Genomic DNA, 22,604 nt, shown 5'->3' with positions numbered 1-22,604 from the left:
AAGGTTGTCGAGACTTAGAGGAAGCCCATTGTGCATGGTGAACTTTGCTAGGGTTTGTGCCACTAAATAGGAAGTGGCCAAAATTTAGTTCCTAGATTATGCAAAGTTGCCCTTTGAATAATTACAGAGTATTCTATGGAGATGCTACCAAATAGAACAAAATAATTGCATAGATTTAATAGATCATACCAGATTTGCAAATTGGGGCCTTCGGGTGCCGATTTGAAAAAAAAATTGTCTCAAAATTTACTTTGGCCTAATATAGGTAAATTTATAGCCAATTTTCACCGAATAAACATTCCAAACACAATGGTGAGGTCTATTTTGGCTTTAGACACTCCCAAACTCCAGGGATTCTCTGAATCTAAATCAAGGTGAGGAAGCAAGAATGGTCTCAAATGGCTATGTGAAGAGAATCTCCCTTAGCTTTAATACCATGTAAGAATTTACGTTAGGAAAAAATTCACCCAAGAGCAAGGAACTCAAGCACAGGCACAACAATAGACCAAAAGAGTATGATTAGAATGATGATATGATATTCATTCAATATAATTGATATTGAATTGATGCAATTGTACACTAGAGGTGCTTGTATATAAAAGCCTCTAGGATGCATCTAGAATGCCTAAGAGTTAGCAACATGATAAGTCTTACAACCAAGCACATGTCTACCAAGTTTGGATTATCCTCCATTAAGCATAGGAGTAAGTGGGACGATGAGAGGATAAGCCTACAAGGGTGTAGCATGAAAAATTATGTTGTAGACACCATGTTCTTAATTAAGAGTGCTCGGATAAGTCTTAGATATCAATAGGCTACTTAGTCTATGAATGGCTCTAATGGTCTGAGAGCTAGCCTCTACCATAATATCAGGATATTACACTCAAGGAGGAGGAGAGACATCAGTAGGGTGGTAAAAAGTGCCAGCTATCTTCCATTTGGAAGAGGGTCTATCCTGAGGAGCTCCTAGTCCTACACCCATGTTGGGCTTCATGCTCCAATAGTTCACTTTGAGTTTCAACACAAATTCTACATATAATTTTCTAAGGAAATAAAATGGCATCTCTAAATTTCTATGTGGAGGGATATAAAAAACCATCCACCAACAATCCCAAAAGTTTGCATGAATGGCATCATTTGTGCACCATTTAATCGATAGTTTGGAGTTTTTGCGGTCAACTAGTATATTAGTTTTTGGGTTCACAAAGAGGCTAGCCAAATCATCTTAGGTTATATTGAGGGCCACAACCTCATCACAATCCAAGCCATCATCAAACATCTCATGCATTTTGTTATGACAGGGAAGAGAGACATTTTGTTGGTTGGTAAGGGTTTTAATGTTATCCACTATGGTGTTTCATGTGGATCACATAAGAGCCAATGTAGTTACTTTATTATATGTTCTTCACAAAGCCCTCAATTAGGTGAGATTTTCAATTTTCAAATCCTTGATTCGAGGAAGGTTTTGAGAGGGTAAAGGATCATTTTGTGGATGGTTTTGCAAGACCACTCAATCATTTGGTGGGGGGTTATGAGGAATAGTATTCCTTTCTTCATGGTCGTCATTTTGATTAGCCATTCCTATTAATTTGTAAAACTTAATTTATATGAAAAAACAACTTGAATTTTAACAATTTCTATCAAAAAAGCCCTAAATTATAACAAATTCAACTAAAACTAACAAATTTATGATAAAATTTATTAAATTTATATTAAAACTGATAAAAGAAAACAAAAAAACTACCTTATATCGTGTATCCGATATAAAACCTGATATCTGAGCTGCCAAGCATGAAATAAGCCTATGAAAACAACCATGAGTTGTCTTCTTTTTTATTAACACTAATAGATATTGGGTATCCAATATCTATTATTATTTAAAAATAAAGAAAACTGACAGGTTGTTCATGAAATAAGACTATGGAGTCTATGAAAAAAACCCATGGCTTGTCTGTTGTTTTTTTAATAAGACTGACAGATATTGGATATCTGATATTATATTGGGTATCCGATATCAAATCAGATACCCAATAAGGGTTGGGCCTTACTTCGAGGTTTGGTACCTGGATAGGTGAAAAAAGTTAGAGAAAATTTTGAAACACTTTTAGACGTTTTCAAACTCTATTCTTCTCACATCGCCACTTTTTGGCACACCATGATCCTACATATAACCATATATATATTAATAGTCCCTTTCTATTGATAAATAATATACTTAGGTACAATACACAAAAAGAGGTCAGGCAATACAAGATCACCCCATGAAATTCCACACGGCCAAAGCTAGAATCAATAACTATTCATAAAAAAATCATATAAGAAGCAACCCTCAAGCAGCTAAAGCAATACAAACTAAGGGGGGTGATTCATCCCGATCATGAAATCCTTAATGATTCCTAGGATCAGTAGGTAGGCTAGAAAGAATCCAGCCATCAATAACATCATTGGGGCCCAATCAACATCTTTGATATCAGCCCACAAAGGTGAGATAGCCAATTCTAGGTGAAAGGGGCATTTACCAAAAACAACACACCAGGCACCAAGAGGGGGAGCCACCAGGCCTAGGGATCAGCCTATGCCACAATGGGATGGGGAAGCCGAGTGATGATGCCAACCACCATTGCCACCATTGGGAGAGCGGTGGTGTGAAGCCTACTAGTGTGGCGTATGCGAATGATGGCCAGAAGAACTACATCCCTAGCAGAGGCCCCTAGGTGGCATAGTATCAATCAAAACATCAAGAGGTACTCTAGCAACTATATAGGGGGCATTACCTCAATGATTGAGAAGCTCCTAAAGGTGGGTAACCTCTAGAGAAACCTTGTTTCTTGCAATTGAATCTGCATGATTACATTATTACAAATGCATGCTTTAGTGTACACAGAAACATTTCTGTGAAGAAAACTATGAGTGAAAAGAACAAAAAATTTATCTTTCCATAGAGTGAACAAAATCCTCATCTTGAAAGTATGCCAAATCTGGGTAAATTTTCTAGGAAACCTAGGAGAATTACCCAAAATAACCATATGCCAAGAAAAAGGTTTAGGCCAAAATGACTTTAAAAAATCGTGAATCTAGTGCCACTAGTTTTGAGTACGTCTACAAAACCAAAAAATATGCAAAAAATACTACGGTTGCCCATAAAATTGACATCAAAGATCTTGAACCCCACTATGCTTGAGCCGAGGCCCAAGGGGAAGACCTTGAAAAGCCAAGAATCAAGAAAAATGTGCAATCTTGGGTTCTATAATGGCACTCCAAATAGTGTCAAAGCACTTTCTCCACTAAGAAAGGGAAGACTACAAATGCCAGCACTGATTAAGGGTATCCACCATTGACAAATGGGGAGAAAGCCATCAATACCCAAAACTTGGTTTGTAGCTAGTGAAGGGAGTGGCAGGATACCACTTCTAGTTATTCTACCCAAGTCAAATAGACTAAATACCCACCTTGTGAATTAAGTGATTTGGAATTGCAGAAAATAATAGATCAAAAGTTTGCCAATCCAAACGAGCAAGACAGAATTGGACTTACATATTTTCCTAGGATTTGAGACTCATGGAGACCTTGGAGATAAGGTCCTTAGGTGTCTTGATGCAACATTTGAAAAAACACAGAGCACTAGCACCTTGAGTCTTGGCTAGAGGAATACTGTAGATGGAAAATAGACAAGACCACCAAATGTTCTGTTGGTTGAAAGAGAACCCATCACAAAACCCATCACCAAACCATGGAATCCAAGGCTTGACATCTTCCCAATATTTCTATATACTCTTGATAACAAAAGAGCCATGTATGTGCATGGGTTCTTGCATGATGAGAAGAGTTTGAAAGCCAATCCCCTTCCATGTAGGCCTATTAATAGGGAACCCATAAGAGATGCAATGCCAAACTAGAATCTTCCAAGCTTCATCTCTACTAATGAAACATATAATCTATTTAGCTCAAAGAGTGAGGCCTTGCTTCTATGTGGAGGGAAGGCCAAGGCCTCAAGACTCTTTGGGGAGACAAAAAATATCTCAAGAAACTCTGTGAAAGCCATGATGGTCAGAACTAGAAGCCCAAAGAAAATCATGGAGCAATCGCTCTAATTGTAGATAGGAGGCTTTGGAAGGAGCTCAATAGGAAGAATAATAAACATGGGTAGCCACCCAAACTTTAGAGTAGATCTAAAAATTTTTGACAAGAAAAGGGTTTAGTAAGCCAATAGTCTAGCTTCTTTGCAGTCTTGACAAGCATAGTGTTCCAAAAATCAATTGGCAAAGCTTGAAAGGCAAAAGGAATACACAAAAAGTGGAAAATCTCCTCGTGTTTGACCAATTTCTATTCAAACTAGTCAAGCCAAGGTAGAGCTAGAAAAAAAGATTGATGATAAGAGAGAATTTTATGCCTTTGAATAGTAGAGCCAGAGGCTTGACAAAAAGTTTCTTGGCATTTCAAGGCATTAGTGATGTTTTCCTCATTCTCCAAAAGAGGAAGGAATTATCAACAAAGTGTCCCTTGACCAACTAGGAAAAGGAATCTAGCAAGGAAATGCCATGAACCAAACTAGAAGAAATGACTCAAAGGATGAGACATCACCAATTCCACATATAGGAGGAGATATATCCACTAATAGGATGTAGAGCCAATCAGTGGGGATGTCAAGTGAGGAGGTGCAACCATAGATTTCAAACGTCACACAATTCATGCCTAGTCCTAGTGTAGGGCACCTTTTCGAGGAGTAGTCCACTCTATTTTCTACTAGTAGAGATGGAAAGAGGAATATGTGGTTGTTGATGTATTTAGTAATTTACTATTTATAATTTACAAGTCTAGATTTCTAGTTTGATAGAAACTATTTACAATTTTCCTTCTTGTCAATAGCATTCCTTATGAGAATCTGATTTTGTACCCACTATGCATTCATATATATCTAAACTATGCTTGTTTCTTTTGTGTTCTATTTAATTACCTTACTAAATTACAAAAAAAGTGTATTTTAAATTAAATTTTAGTGGTTTGTTTTAAGTTCCTGAATTTTGTTGAGTTTTTCAAATAAATTACCCAATTTTTACCCAAAAAAAAAAATTTACGAGAGGTTTGGTTTGACTTTCAGATCTTTCTTTTTTTTTCTCAAAGGGTTTTGGTTCTTCAGAATATTTTTCTGAATCTGAATGTTCACTAATTTTTAGGTCACTTTGAGCCCAAATGAACATTGCCATTGAGATCAGAGTGACCAAAATCCTATACCTCCATATAAGACACATTCAATTTGGAGACAATTACATTTGAGGAAGATTTTATCTCCCCAAGGCTTCATCACACATATCGAGGCAATTTGTGTATTTTGGCACAAAAGTTGAGATTTTTTTGGGAAGAAAATCAAGATTTTTGGCATGAAAATTGAGGTGATCAATGCATATTGACATAGAAATCAAGATATGTTTGCACATAAATTGAGTATTTTGGAATGAAAATAAAGGCAACATGTGCATGTTGGCATAGAATTAAAGACACATTTGCAAAAAAAATTGATGTGAGTTAGCATGAATATTCAGGTAATTTGCACATATTGGGGAAGAAATTGAGTCACATTTACATAGAAATTGAGCCAAATTGGTATGAAAATCAAGGCATGCTTGGCACATGAATTAAGGTACTTTAGCATGGAAACCAACGCCCTTTGGCATAAAATTTGAGACATGTCACTGGATAGAAACCAAGGTATTTTACCTCTGCTTTCTATTCTAACTTCGTTTGAACTTGCCTTCACATTTTTGCTCATATCTAGGGTATATAAACTCTATTTTGCTCATATCTAGGGTATATATACTCTATTTGTTGCAAACAAGACATCACCAAAAAATAGATTCTAAGGCAGAAAAAATGGTGAAGGTTTTACTAATATAATATTCTACAATGGTACCTTTTATTTGTTGTTGAAGTGAGGGCCTTCTATTTGTATGTTGGAAGACATATCTTGAGCATTTGATATTCAATTTGAAAATTCTTTACATCATTGGAGAGGTCTTTCTAAAATCTTTTAATGGATAGTAGTAATTTTTCCAAATTTTTCTCCAGGTCCATTTTATTAATTTTTTTTGCCATTTTTCATTATTGTGGATATCTTGGTTAGTTCAAGTTTGAAGATCAATTTTGTTTCTTTAGATGATTTATTATCCCTATATCCCTTCTAGTTTATGTAAACATAATTTGTATGCTTTCTTCCAAACGTACTAAGATAAAGTACCATATTCTATCTCTATTTTCATTTTAGTAGTTTTTCCGTGTTTTTCCTTCTCATTTGAGCAATGTCATCTAGGGAAACTCATGTAAATTATTGTATTCTTGCGATTCATTATACCTTATACCTTATTGTACATGAATTACTCTAATTAAAGTTTCATGAAGGGTTAATATTTTTGCCTTTGTTTATCATTTTCCTTTGTTTAGTAAGTTTCCCTTCAATGACATTTTCCTCATGATGTATCTATGATTAATCACCTCAATATACATTTATGTATTCTTTTGTGGATCTTGATCATAGTTCCTTGATGTGAATTTCTAGTGGCCCACTTTTATAGTTACTTGTCATCTCATCCTTGTTTGCATTAACGAGTTTCTTTTGTTTTTTCTCATGCTTCCTTGGTTTGATGGAGTGAGACAGATCTACTTAGTATTTGTTCCTATGTACTAGGCAGATGCAACGGCTGGGTACCTATGCATTTTGGTGAGATGGGTAATTTACCGTAAAGACACTTTTATTTTTGTTCCTACTTTGGTTGTAGCCTTCCATGTTCAATTGATCATCTCTTTAGGCTTTGGAGTTTTATGTCATCTAAATCTTTGATTTGAGTTGTTTTCTTTTGTGAGCCTCTTGATTCAACTAGTATCTTTTGAGAGTACTCATGCAGATTATAGTCTTCTCTACCTAGTTAGATTCTAGTTTAGTGGATGTTCTTTATATCATCAGTTAATTTTGACAAAGCTTGTAACTTCTACATGATTCATTGATGTTCTTCATGATCATATTTTTTTCCTATCTTTTGGGACATTCTTTAGCTTGTAGGCTTCTTCAATCCTTCACTATTTCTTTTCATCATTATTTCCACATATTTTTGGAGTAGGATTTTTCCTAAGTGGTTTTCTCTATTTATCCTCTTTTTATAGATTTGGTTTTGCTTGGGTACCTTATCAAGCTTTTTTTTTTAGACCTAAATTTATTCTTTTAGTATTATTTTTGAGCTTTTTAGCTACTCCCTAAGTTTATCTTAAAGGGGGTGTTAGATTAATAAATTCTTTTATTAATTATTATTATGCAACCTAGGTTAGTTACCTATTTGGGTTTTGATCTCCTTTATAAGGATTGATCTCTTTGTAATTATTCATTCACTTTTGATTATATAAATTACTCTTTTTTCTCATCTAGAATGTCTCATCTATGGATCTGGGAATTCCAACCTCCATATCTTTTGCTTCTCTCTTTCTATGACAGGTGTTTGCATTCACATAATTCTTGGGAGTTTTGGGGTTGATCTTTCATCAACTACAACACTTTCTTTTCTTCTACTTTTCATAATGCATGAGTTAGAGGATTATCTATTTGACAAAATTATGACATTTCTAAAGGAAAGAAGACTTTTACATAGGTGCAGCTAAAAAAGTTGTTAATTTATTTACAGAATTTCCATAACCAATTTCTCATCAATTAATTTTTATTTTTTTTTGCATACATATTCCAACAATTAAAATTACCTCTAGACAAATTTCACATTCCAAAACTCCCATTTCACATAGGCAAGGAAGATGTTGATATTTAATCAAAAATTTGTAAAGTATTTTCAAGAAACATCTTTCTTTAATATCATAAAATCTAGTCAGTCACCAAAATACATTTATTTGAAGCATTTTATCTAATAATTAAGGTGCCTTTTCTATGTTTCCACATTTCTTATGCTCTATAATGATTGCACTCTTTCTAAAATTTCTTGAAGGTATTTTGGAAAAAGTTCACAACACTTGTCTATTTATCTATATTTTGCAAATGTTTACAAGGCTAGGTGTAACCCGTAATCTTTTCATAGATGTTGAAGTCCCTATTAAGAATCTACCATGAAAACAAAAGATAATTTGAAAGGACAGAAACATCTTCTTAGAAGTATAGACACTCTTTCCATATAGATACCTTGGATGAAAGTATCCAATAAATAATTGATAGAAGTGTTTGATTGATGGTAACTATAAAAGAGATTTTTTTTAATATTTTTTTTTACTAGTAAAGGTTTCAATGAAGACATGCATTTTCTAGAAGAGGTAAGAGTAATCTAGAGTTAGAAAAGATCTTCCAAAAGTAACTTGGATATATTGGGAGAAAACCTTTGTCAAAGTCCATTTTGAGCTATAAAGAGTATCATTACAGTTCAAACATTAACCATATTTTAAATGTTTATGAGTTGTTAAATAATGTATTTTTAAGTTGAATGACAAAAAGGTTTACACAAACTATTTGTTTTGGGTTGTTGAAAGCTTTAATTAATCATATTTGAATATTATACTTTAGAGGTATCAAAAATTTAAGGTGGTATCAAGAATTATTATGAGATAATTTTATTTTTAAGAAATAAAGACAATGGAAAAATTAACTAGGATTGCCAATGTTTAAAGGGTCTGAATTTTGCATTGAAAGTTAAAATAAAACTAATTTTGATTGGGAAATATCTTCAAAATATTTTAATGGAACTATTAGTAAATCTTAAGATGTAGATGAAATAACAAAGTGGGTGGCTAAAGATCGTAGGGCTAGAACCTTGATTGGACTTGGTCTATCAGATGTATACCTACATCATTTTGATTTATCAAAAACTTCAAAAGAAATATGGGATGGGCTTAACACCTTGTTTGTCTCACAAGGTTCTATTGCAAAAATCTCCATAAAAATAAAAGTGTTTGGGTTTAAGGTGAATGAAGATGAAAATATTGTTCAACATATCAATTATTTTAATTTATTGCTTAATCAACTTGTAGGTTTAAATTGTAAAGTTTTTGATGATGATGAGAATGTAATTCTACCTAACAATATGCATTCGAGATTTAATCATGTTGTTTTTACTTTGAACAAAATGAATCTTACCTTATAAAGGTGATTTCCTCTCTGATTGATGAACAGAGCAGAACTAATACGGAAGTAGAACCAAAAGTGAAATTAAATGGTTTTATTGTCAGAAAAATGGACATGTTTGTATGAATTATATTCAATGGGATAAAGACCTCATTAATGAAAAGTTGAAAAAAATACAACTATTTTTGCAATTGAAGATGAAACACAATTTTGTAGATTTCAGTACAATAACCTGACCAATATGATGATGAATATCCACCTCACATTCTAGGAATTGATACATTATTTGTACTTTAAGGATTATAATATTTTACAGGAGGTTGGAGCAACTGGGGTAAGAGGACATTTGTCATCTTGAGCTAGCTTCTCACTTAGATTTGATAATTGCATGAGTATGATTTTTCTACCACTTGAGGAGGCATTAGACACGCTCATTGGAGATGTGTAATTTCAAATAAAAGATGTGTCATGTGTAGACATGTTGATGTGTTTGTTTCCATAACACTAGAGGACACACTTGGAGGAGATGTGGACTTTCGGAGGAAAGTCATCTCATCTGCAACACTAGAAGAGGTATTAGACACACTTAAACAAGATGTCGTGTTTGTAAGGTCACTATGTAGGGGAGGTAGGAACACTCCCATTATGAACAAAACTTCAATTTTTATGATCAGGAGGAGATCTAGAAATGCAATCAGTTTGGTGTTTCTTGAGTGAGTGAGGAGGATTGACAAAGACACTTAATCAAAGTTTCTAGAGAGTTGGGTTAAAACCCTTGCAACTTCTACTCTTGATTTGATTAATTTATTAAAGGAGAGAATGTTGGATATTTCACATTAATTAATTTGATTTGGTTTTGGTTAGTGGGAAGTTTCTTCTCGTAAGTCACTTATGTAACAATAAATGGCTTATAAGGTTATTGATATGCTTAGTTTCAAGGCATCAACTTCTTAATAAAATGTCTATCTATTCTAGTTTATATCTTCTCTACTTTCACTTTTATTATGTTTAAAAGTATCTAAATATATAGAGAAAATAATTGTTCAACCATATTTTCATTTGTGCTTTGTTAGAATTGTCCCCACAAATTGCTCTTTCAAGTACAATTGTAACATGCTTACTACCAAACTCATTATCTTCAAATAAATTTAGATATTTAGTTCGATAACACTCAAAGATGTCTATTCTTTTGACATATTGAGAAGAAAAGAAATTATGAAATTCTTCATTTGATTCTTTCTGTATCCAAATATTTTTCATTAGACAAATAAAAGAGAATGGTGATATATTGTTAGAATTTAAGCCACAGACAGAAATAAAAATTACATGCAAATATAACTAATATCAAAAAATAATAGATCACACAAAAAAGAACACAAGACACCAAGATTTAATGTGGTTCACCCAAACCCTAGGCTACCTCCACCAAATAGCAAGTCTAATATTTTATGATCCAATGATTACAACTTGATTATAATCTATAATCCCTTACAGCTCAATATCGTTGCATGAACCAATTTTTGCATCATCTTCTGAAACAATCCCTAACCTTAAGCCCTTTTTATACAAGTATTAAACCATTTTAGGGTTATAATTAATAATTACATGTTAGCCCAAAATCCTAATAAAATAGGGCCGAAATCTTTTTTTCAAAGAATTTATGAAGTATGTACAGTACTTTCCTAGCAATCACCACAAACTAACATATATTATATTAAATTAGATAATTAATGTTAATGCAATTTTATATTTGGAGGGACCCTCACATGCACTTCATGGAGACTTGTGCTTGCTTCTATAAATGGTAGATGTATTGTTTTATTTTAATCTTTTTTCTATAGAGGAATGAAAAAGTTTATAAAAATATTATCACAATCTTTCCTATCTTTTGATTGTTGTGTATCTCTTATTTTTAGCATTCTTTTCAATTAACCTTGTCATAAAAAACTAATAATGTTTTATTTGTTTTAATGAAATCAATTTTCTCCAATATCAAAAAGGAAGATTTTATGAAATTTAATTAGGGTGCTTCAAATATAATAAAAATATTTATTACATTTAGAACATTAAAAATGATATTATTCTATAAGATATTTTAATATAAAATAAAAATATTAAGAAAAAATTTCTACAAAAATAATAATGTAACATAATGTAACATAATGTAAAAGATATAAATAGTAGTATATATTTTTAAGTATTATTAAAAATAATAATAAGTAATTAATGGATGAATTAATGCCAACTTATCCTTTATAAGAACTAAAACCATGCGTTATACCAAGGATTACATTGAAGCAACAATAATTCATTGCATGAATGAAACATGAGCCTACCACATCGACCAAGATGATTGTTGTTCTCAACAATCAAATTGAACCTATATTCTACAGGCCAGAAATATTCTAAATAATTAAAAGAGAGTGACATACTAAGGATAAATATAGTGACCGTGTTCTCCATTCAGTATGAGATTTGTTCCCTCAACCTTCCCACTTCTTTGAAACAAGGCTCCTTTTCTTCATATTTCTGGTGAGAGTAAATCTTCATATAGTCACCAAATGAGTACTTTGGATAAGTAGCATTCCCATTGGCTTGCACTACTAGCTGAGGTGCAGGGCTCACCACCGCATTGTATGAGGGATTATAGAAGGATGCCACGGATAACCGATTTCCATCCTTTGTTGGGAGAATTCTATGCCATGCACTCTTATACTTTTCGTTACTCACTGCTTCTAACTAATCACCAATGTTCACAACTATTGAGTGTTTGCATTGGTTGCACATCAATCCAGCTGCCATTGCTAAGCACTTGAAGGCCAGAAACCTCATCATCTTGGTATAAAAGAATGAGTCCACTTGCATCTGTATGAGCATGGATGCCCTTTATCAGATCTGGCCTTGGGCAGGGAGGATAATGGCTCACCTTTGTGCCAAAGAATGGCTTCTCCTTCTTCTCTTGTCCCGCAAATACCCTTTTCAGATATTCTCTTTCTAGTCCCAAGCTTTCACTTATTACTTCCAACAATTTCTCTGTCAGATTGAATATTTGGCTGCGAAACTCCTCAATCATTTCTCTATACAGATTGCAAATATTAAAGTTTTAGATGCTTGCATTGAATTGTATCAAATGAATTAAAAAGCCTAATCTTATTCTACTACCCTAGATTACAAGAAAATAATATATGCTAAAGTAAAATTACATGAATTGATTCTACTAATTTTGTTTGAAAATTGCTAATGGAAATTATATAGAAATATCTAATATAACTTAATGTCCAGTAGTATAGATTAGTATGTCGTTGAATGTTATACCTACTTGAAATATTTGGGTTCTGAAGGCCAAGAATTTATTTCTTTCATCTCGTGGTTTTGAAACACATCTTTCCAGTCCAAATTCTCAATCTTCACAACATTATTTCCCTTTACTTCAGCCTCAGCCTCAATGGCTTTGTTAAGTGCCCTCACTGGTGAAGAATTTTTGAAGTTTATCTCTCTGTTAATCTTATATTGCTGCAAACATGCCTCCTTCACACGGTCCAAAAGACCATGATCAATACCATGGTTTCTAATCTGAAAAATTTTAACCACTTCAGTCAATTTCACCTTACCAATCGCATAATTGTAATGAATGATTTATAGTTTGATATGAAACAAACATAAATACCTGAAAAAATTTGGGAGATTCACAAGCCATTGTAATTTGAGCCATAATGGTCTTCTTGTCTCCCCCATCAATGTTCTTCACATCAATCACTGGAATACCCATTTCTAAAATCCTCGAAATCCAAAAGACAATCAAAAGCTAAATAAAGTTTCACAACTGCTAAGATTGACGAAGACTTGCTAATGTTTGTAACAATGAGACCCTATTTATATGGTAGAAAGAATTCAATTCACGTGTGAAATGAATTTACGTTCAAGGTGTGGTTGAGGATTAGACTAGAAATCTATATCGTTGGGCATATCGTTTAAAATTCAAATAACACGGCTTACTTTTTTACACAGTTAAATCGAATTGCTATTTGATTATGATTTTTGATTTCTTGGACTATACTCCAATAGAATTTGTATGTTGACGTAGAGAGGGATATCATAATCTGTCTGTGACTGTGATGGAAAAATTTCATTGTCTCAACAAGTTAACATTTCGATTTCCATGCTTCTGTCTGTTTCGCCTAAGAATTTTGTTTTGCCTCTTCTGTCGAAATAGGCACAAAGCTGCCCATGAAGTTAATAATTATTGTTAGTTGGATAGCTATTATTTATAGCAGTAGTATTAATGGGTAGCTTGGACAGCTATTCATCCTTATCTATGAATAGCAGTAGTATTTATGGGTGGTTTGGACAGCTGTTTGTCCACTTGCTGAGAATTAGCAAATGGTTGTTGCAAGGATAATTATTTACTAATTTTAGTGATTCCCTTTTGGACACCTTGCAACCAATTCTATTATTGGCTGTCAAGTTGTCTTAATCTCAGCCGTTGGTTTGATTTAATCTCGGTCCTTGGTTTATCAACAGGAGTAGTATAAAAAGGGGTCATTGGGTCATTTGGAGAAGAAGTTTTGAAGAAACGTTTGCAGTGTTAGCAAACAGTCTTGCAGTGTTAGCAAGGGCGTAGTGTTAGCGCGGGAATAGCAGTGGGGAATATCAGCGGGATAAATTAGGAGGTTGTCAGAGTTCTGCCAGTGAGAGGCAAGGAATTTTTTACTTCTTGATTTGCTGAAGTTTAATATAATTCCTCATTTGTAGAACTGGTTTTCCCTTAGGGGTTTTTCTAGGGACAATTTGTCCGAAAATATTGTGTTCATTGTGTTGCGCATTTCTTTCCGTATTTTATAAGTGAAGTTGCAGTTGTGTTATTTTTTGATATTAGCTCGAAATTTATTTTCAGTAGTTTAATAATTGTTTATGATAGGAGATTAATAATCAGTGACTGCAATAGTTTGATTTTGCACATGGTATCAGAGCATTGTTAAGGGTAGAAGAGTTTTGCCTTAGGAAAGAAATTTTGATCTCTTTAGATTTATTATTGCTTTAAACCCTTGAGATGGCTTCAGCTGGTTTGAGAGATTAGGATAGATTGGATGGTGCCTCAAATTTTGGTGTTTGGAAGGCCAGAATTTCTTTATTGTTGGAAGAGAATGGTATCAAGGATTATGCTACCAGTGTTGTACCTGTACCAATGGATGCAACATAGCTTGCAGCATATAGGAAGGATGATGCCAAGGCGAGGATGATAATCCTTGATGGTGTCAAGGATCATATTGTTCCACATATCTCGGAGCTAGATACAGTGAAGAAGATGTGAGATGCCATTCTAAATCTGTACTAGAATGCTACCACCAACAGGAAGTTGATTCTCAAAGAGAAGCTAAAGAATACTAGGATGAATCAGGGAGAAGATGTCACAATTTATCTCACCAGGCTCAGACTTGTCAAGGATGAGTTAGCAGCTGTTGGAGATGGCCCTAGTGATGACGAGCTAGTGAGAATAGCACTAAATGGGTTTACTAAAAAATGGAGTGTCTTTATTCAAGTTCTTAGTGGACGAGATACTTTATCGAGTTGGGATTGACTATGGACTGATTTCACTTAGAAGGAATTTAGACTAAGTCTTGTCAATGGGGCCAACAAGAGTTAGAAAAATGAGGTGGAACAAGAGAACATTTCCCTAGCGGGTAAAGGGAAACCAAAGAAGGGATCTAGCAAAGGATCAAATTCACAAAGTGAGAAGAAGAAGAAGGACCTTTCTAAGGTCAAGTGCTTTGGATGTCACGAGTTTGGCCACTATGCCAGTGATTTCCTAGAGAGGAAGAAGGGTAAGAAGTAGGTGGAAGCTTCAGCAAATGCGGAAGAACTCTCCAGTAGAATGGAAGATGAGTTTGCACTCATAGCTTGTATGGTTAGCTCAACCTCACAGTGTGTTTGGTATATAGATAGTGGGGCATCATTTCATATGACAGGAGTTAAAGAGTACTTCTCCAGTTACAAGGAGAAGGACACCAACATCCAGATTTCTATGGGAAACTTGTCCAAACTCAACCCTGTTCGAAAAGGGACCATTCAATTTTAGAGGGAGAATGGAAAGATAATTCCACTTCATGATGTGTTATATGTGCCAGGCTTAGGTATGAATTTGATTTCTGTATCTGTTCTTCAGGATAGGGGGTATAATGTACTCTTTAGAGGGACAAATGTGTTGATTAAGCACAAGGATTTGAAATCACCCATAACTATTGGAGTTAGGAGTGGTCACCTTTATAGATTGTAGATTGATACTCCTAAGGCACTTATGATCAACAGTAATCATACAGATCTTGGAGAGCTATGGCATAGGAGGATGGGCCATATTCATCATGGAGCACTTAGATTGCTTCGTGAGACAGTGACAGGTGTTCCAGAGGTGAGCACAGAGCATGACAATGTATGTAACGGATATGTGTTGGGGAAGTTTGCAAAAGCATCTTTTCCAAATAGTGAAACCATATCTAAGGGTATTCTTGATCTAGTACGTTCATATGTTTGTGGACTAATGTCGACGAAATCTCTCAGAGGATATGAGTACTATGTTACTTTTATTGATGACTTCTTTAGAAAGACCTGGATATACTTCTTGAAGACTAAGGATGAGATTTTCAATCAATTCTAAGAGTTCAAGGCTCTTGTGGAGAACTCGACAGGAAAGAAGATAAAGGTTCTTCGGTCAGACAATGGAGGCGAGTACAAAGGAAATGTCTTCCAAGAGTTCTGCACCAGAGAAGGAATAAAGAGAGAATGGACTGTTCCTTACAATCCACAGCAGAATGGAGTTGCTAAGAGGAAGAACCGTTCTATATCGGAGGCAGCAAGAGCTATGCCACATGACCAGGACATGCGCTGTTACTTATGGGAAAAGGCGTGTAATACAACAGTCTACATCCAGAATAGAGTTCCATACAAGGTGCTAGGGAAGATGACACCAGAGGAGGCTTTCACAGGGAAGAAGCCAGATGTTAGTCACTTCAGGATATTCAAGAGTTTGGCATATTGTCATATTTTTGGAGATACACGTACAAAGTTAGATCAGACTACAGAGAGGGGGTACTTTGTTGGGTACAGTGAGACCTCAAAGGCATATAGGATTTTCATTTTGGGGACTAAAATAATTATTGTCAGACAGGATGTCAAATTCATGGAGGACAAGGCATTCAGGAGATCTAGAGATTTGCTAGCAGATGATCAGAGTGAGTAGCCAACAAAAGCTCCAAGACCAAGTCAAGAGCAACAAAGCTCAAGTACAATTACCAGAACGAGTGTAGACTCAGTTAGTGAAGATTCATAGAGTATGGAGCAACAGGTGCAACAGGAAATGCATCTAGAAGACTTAGAGGTTGACATTTCATCCTCTATAGTTGGTAACAGGAACCATGTGGTTCCAGATTCATAAAGGGATACTCGAGAGTTTGTGGGAGCTCCTAGGAAGAGTACTAGACAATGAAGATAACAAGCCAAGTTCAATGACTATGTGGCATTAGTTAGTCAATTGGTAGATAGTGATCCTTCTAGCTATCAGGAAGCTACAGAACATCAGGTATGGCGAGATGCTATGGTTGAGGAATATTCTTCAATAATGTAGAATGATGTGTGGGAGGTAGTACCTAGACCAACAAATAGGGTTGTAGTTGGATCACGCTGAATCTATAAGATAAAGCATGGTGCAAATGGTAGCATTGAGAAATACAAGGCGAGGTTCATGGAAAAGGGGTTCTCTCAAAAGGAGGGAATAGACTATGAGGAGACATTTGCTCCTGTTCCAGGTATACTTCTATACGAGCTATAATCTCACTTGCAGCACAGATGGGATGGAAAATCCATCAAATGGATGTCAAGACAACATTCCTTAATGGTGAGTTGAAGGAGGAGGTATACATAGAACAACCAGAAGGCTTTGTAGCACACAACAAAGAGACCCACGTGTGTAGATTGAAGAAAGCATTGTATAGACTCAAGCAGGCTCCTAGAGCATGGTATGAGTGCATTGATACATACTTGCAGAAAATGGGCTTTGTGAAGAGTGAAGCAGATGCTAACCTCTACTACTTGATAGTTGGGGGTGAGATTCTCATTCTTATTCTTTATGTGGATGACCTATTTCTTACAGGTTCACTAGGGCTCATAATGGATTGCAAGAGGAACCTTGTAGAAGAGTTCGAGATGAAGGATTTAGGACTTATGCACCACTTTCTAGGCATGGAAGTGTGGCAGACAGATGGGGAGATTTTCTTTGGTCAAGGGAAATATTGCATTGGAATCTTGAAGAAATTTGGGATGGAGGATTTCAAAGCCATGTCTACACCCATGATCACGAATTGGAGGAAGGTAGATACAACTAAGGAGAAGGATGTAGATCCCACTTTATATAGACAGGTGATTGGTTCGCTTATGTATTTGGTCAACACTAAGCTAGATATAGCATTTTTAGTTAATTCTCTTAGTCAGTTCATGGTTGAACCAAAGAGAATGCATTGGATACCAGCTAAGAATGTGCTACATTACTTGCATGGTACAGTCGAGTATGGGATTAGATATGTTCGAGATGAAGGTATCAGGTTGATAGGCTATACTGATGCAGATTAGGCAGGAAGTACAATAGACAAAAAGAGCACTTCAAGGTGTTGTTTCAGCTTGGGATCAGGAGTTGTATCTTGGTTCAGCAGGAAGCAAAAGTCTGTGGCTCTAAGTTTAGCAAAAGCAGAATACATAGTAGCTAGCATGGCAACATGTGAAGCTATATGGATTTGAAAGTTGTTAGTAGCCTTGTTTGGTCAGAAGGTTGAGACTACTGTGATACATTGTGACAATCAGAGTTGCATCAAGTTGTCTGAGAATCTAGTGTTTCATGATAGGTCTAAAAATATAGATATCAGATATCACTTCATCAAAGATTGTGTACAAAGGGGAGTTGTTCAGCTCCAGTACATACCTATAGAGGAGCAGGCAGTAGACATTCTGACTAAGGCTTTGGGAAAGGCCAAATTTATCTTCTTCAGAGATAAGATGGGTGTCATGCAGAACAACTTCCTCGCTAAGAGGGAGTGTTAATTATTGTTTGTTGGACAGCTGTTATTTCTAACCCGGAAATAGCAGTAGTATTTATGGGTAGCTTGGATAGCTGTTCGTCCTTATCTATGAATAGCAGTAGTATTTATGGGTAGTTTGGACAACTGTTTGTCCACTTGCCAAGAATTAGTAAATGGTTGTTACAAGGATAATTATTTACTAATTTTAGTGATTCCCTTTTGGACACCTTGCAACCAATTCTATTATTGGCTGTCGAGTTGTCTTAATCTCAGTTGTTGGTTTGATTTAATCTCAGTCGTTGGTTTACCAACATGAGTAGTATAAAAAGGGGTCATTCGGTCATTTGGAGAAGAAGTTTTGAAGAAACATTTGCAGTGTTAGCAAACAATCTTGCAGTGTTAGCAAGGGCGCAGTGTTAGCGCAAGAATAGCAGTGGGGAATATCAGTGGGATAAATTAGGAGGTTTTCAGAGTTTTGGTAGTGAGAGGCAAGGAATTTTGTATCTCTTGATTTGCTGAAGTTTAATATAATTCTTCATCTGTAGAACTAGTTTTCCCTTAGGGATTTTTCCAGGGACAATTTGTTTAAAAATATTGTGTTCATTGTGTTGTGCATTTCTTTCCGTATTTTATAAGTGAAGTTGCAGTTGTGTTATTTTTTGATATTAGCTAGAAATTTATTTTCAGCAGTTTAATAATCATTTATGATAGGAGATTAATTATCAATGACTACAATAGTTTGATTTTTCACAGAAGTATTCTCAATGATTAAATATTCCTCATAAGCTTTATTCTTATGCTATTTTTAATTAGCTAATTGCAAACGTCATTAAGGGATAATTTTGATAATATAAATTAAGCTTAGAAAATTAAATCAATTTTGACTATTTAACACTTTTAATTTAGGAATGAAGCTTTAGTGTGTAATGTTAAAGCCATAATGGAGATCTCTTTGATAGTTAAGTTGAGCCTAGAGATTAGGATAGTTTTTCCACTCTTATTGTAGCCCTGATCATCCAAGATATGTTATGGATATTTATTTCTCTGTCGAAGATACCTTCTCTTTGAAGGCCTAGAAAGACTGTTCTTGACTTGCATATTTTAAATATTAAATATTAAAGGAATGCATATTATGTAATATGAAAGATAAATATGTAATCTAGTTTTAGTTTACCTTATATGATGTATTTTGGATTCGTTTACAACTTCTATAACTCATAGTTAATCAATTTAAGATTTTCATCATTATATAAATTATAGTTATAGTCTGAAGGATCACACTCATATGTCCTATATAAATTGAATAAAAAATAATCTGTCCTTATCCTATGTATGAGCTCAAAATTATTCTCTCCTTGTTGATGTACCCTTGTCTATTCATAAGCTATCTTGTACCGCTTGTCTTAGTTTGAGTAATAGTTCTAGAGGAGAGGTTGAGTATAATTTTGAGAGCTAGTTTAGGAATAACCCATCTTTTACAAATCTATCACCATTCACTTTTTGTTACAAGTCATCGTAGCAAATACATATCATGTTGCATGCCCTATGTAAAATTGTATGATTTAAAGACATTCATTATGCTTTTAAATGCACTCCAAAAAGGAATGCAAGGATCATATAGAAGATTAATTACACAATGTATCAATTCTTAAAGAAAATAAATTATTCAAATATGTGCCATCATATAGAGAATTTACCTACATTTCCAATTTTTATCTTCAATATATACTTCTTCATTGTTTATTTCTAACAATAGTTTTGGGATAGGATAATCTATTCACTAATTGAGCTCACCAAGCTCTTGAAACACATCTCCACACCACATTGTTCAATATATTAGGTCTATGTTGTAGATATATACTTTTACATTTAAAATTAGGTTCATGGTTGTCAAAATATAAAAAATAGAGAGCCCAAGATCAATTAAAGTTTTGTGATATGATTGAGTCTAAGCTAAGGCATATAAAGACTAAGGTTTTGGTCATTCTATTTTATATGAATTATTCATGAGACACTTATTATGTGATATGATTCATTTTATATCTTTATTAAATATGTAATCTAGTTTTTGGTTTATTTTAAATGATGTATTTTGGATCTTTTAATAAATTTTGTAATTCATACTTGATCAATTTCAAAGTCTCGCCTTTATATAAAGTCAAGCTATAGTCTTAAAAATCACACTCATAGGTTTTATATATATTGAATTAAAATTATGCATGTCCTTATTCTATGCATGAGCCTAAAATTATTCTTTTGTCACCCTTATTTATTCAAAATATATCTTGTACCCCTTCTCTTAGTTTGAGTTTAATGGTTATAGACGAGAGGCCAAGTATGATTTGGAGATTTGGTTTAGAAATAACTCACATTTTACAAATATATCACCATTCAATAGCTATTGTAAGTCATCCTAGCACATATATAACATGTGATGTGTCCTATGTCAAACTGTATATTTAAATACATCTATTATCTTATTAAATGCACACTAAATGAGAATGTAAGGATTATATAGAAGAATAATTATATGAAATATCAATTTTAAAAAAAATTGATTGAAATATATCTCATCATATAGAGCATTTATACAAATTTCCAAATATTATCTTCAATATACCACTTTAGTTATTGTTTCTAACAATGGGTTTGGAATAGGATAATCTATTCACTAATTGAACTCACAATCTCCTCAAATATATCTCTACATAATATTTTTTAATATATTGTAGATCTAATTTTAGATGTCAAATTAGGTTCACAAAATTTGAAGTTAAATTTGGAGGGATCAACATCGATCATATTTATTGTGATTAGTTAATGTCTCAAACATTTTCCATCTACCAAACTAATGTTCATGCTTTTTTATTTAAGTTAAAACAAATAGTTACATATTATCCTCTATAGCCTTTTATAGAATGATAGAAGCCCCTTTTTTTTTTCTAATTGATTTTTCAATCTATATCTATATATCTCCTTCTATAAGGCTCTCAATTTATAGGAAATGCCTTCTAAGAAACCCTAATAAGCAGTGATAATTTATTGGTGTATAGTTTGTTCCTTTTGCATGACTCAAGGGTCATATCACTACCCCAAAAAATGACCAAATCCTTATTTTTGTAGGTGAATATGGTTTTTTGTCATTAATTTGAGTTACCACCATTTTCTAAAGCTTAAGGGGGTTCCTCTAGAAGTGTCTCAAGTTAAAGACTATATCCATCTCTTTAAAAATCTCCTCAAGTGGGGAACCATGCACAAAGTTAATCATAGCTTGAAAGACTTGTAGCACACTCATGTGCTAGTTTCACTTTGGAATGATCTTTTTGATAATAAATTACTATAGGGTGTGCATATACTATCCTTCATAACCATGTAGGTCGATTAGAAAAGGAGATACTTAGTGATAAGATATACACTAGGCTCCCAAGTGGTGAGTTATTTCCCAAATAAAATTGAAACATTCTCAATCACCCATAAAATGATCAGTTGTCAAAAAAAACATCAGGCCTACCATTGTAGCACCTAGGGTATGAGACACAAATATAGACTTTGATAAATCAAAGTGAAGGAGGTGGCTTGAATGCATGTTAAGTTGACAAGTGGTAGGATATGGAGACTTTTAGTGAGAACTAAGATGTGTTTGCAATAAAGTCTTACTTCACATGGTGAATTTTAATTCGAAAAATCAACATTTAAATAGTTAGTATATTCAATGCAAAACTTAATGGTACATTTTAGATATTGAATGACTCTATTTTCTACTTTCCAATGAACCTCAAGAGAATTATCCATGAACTAGCTAGGTATGTTGATAGAGTATGAAGTACTACGTCTTTTAGTTGTCAAGTAGTTTAAACTTCCTCCCATATACTTATGAAAAGTGTCATTGTCTTCTACAGTATCACCATCACAAGAGAACCTAAATTTTCCTTTTAATGGAGTACATGGGTTTTCAAAATCTCACATAGTAAACCTTTTAATCAAATTCCTTCTATAATTAGTTTGAATGATCAAAGTCTTACCATTTTGTCTCCATATTTTAATTCCTAAAAAATAATGCATTTTTTTAAGGTCCTTCTTTTCAAATGCTTTTGATAACTATTATTTGATTTCATGAATCAAATATATAAATTCTTATTATGAATAAATAGTTTAGATATAAAGAAAATTAAATTAAATATAAGTCAACGTTCATCATTCTTTATCTAGAGATTTGTATCATTTTTACCGTCGATACACCCTTGCTGCAAAAATGAATTTATCAATTTTATCATGCCATGATCATGGTACTTGTTTAAGACCATATATTTCCTTTATAAATTATCCCACCAAATCTTCTTTTTCATTTTTCACAAATCTTTTAGCTTGAACAAGATCGATTACTTCTTTTAAATTATCATTTGAAAAATATTTACTTCACATCCATTTGTAGAATATCCTAA

General features: G+C 33.9%; 1 pseudogene; it reads right to left on the bottom strand.

Moving 5' to 3' along the window:
• Nucleotides 1–11,503: 11,503 nt before the first annotated feature.
• On the bottom strand, nt 11,504–12,930 carry LOC149559737 (1-aminocyclopropane-1-carboxylate oxidase-like; annotated as a pseudogene).
• Nucleotides 12,931–22,604: the final 9,674 nt, after the last annotated feature.

The sequence above is a fragment of the Cupressus sempervirens genome, chromosome 4, assembly GCF_028749045.1.
Source record: "Cupressus sempervirens isolate cs-2001-9-10 chromosome 4, ASM2874904v1, whole genome shotgun sequence".
Classification (NCBI taxonomy): Eukaryota; Viridiplantae; Streptophyta; class Pinopsida; order Cupressales; family Cupressaceae; genus Cupressus; species Cupressus sempervirens.
The sequence above is the reverse complement of the archived record's forward strand: the minus strand, read 5'-3'. Positions and strand labels throughout refer to the sequence as shown.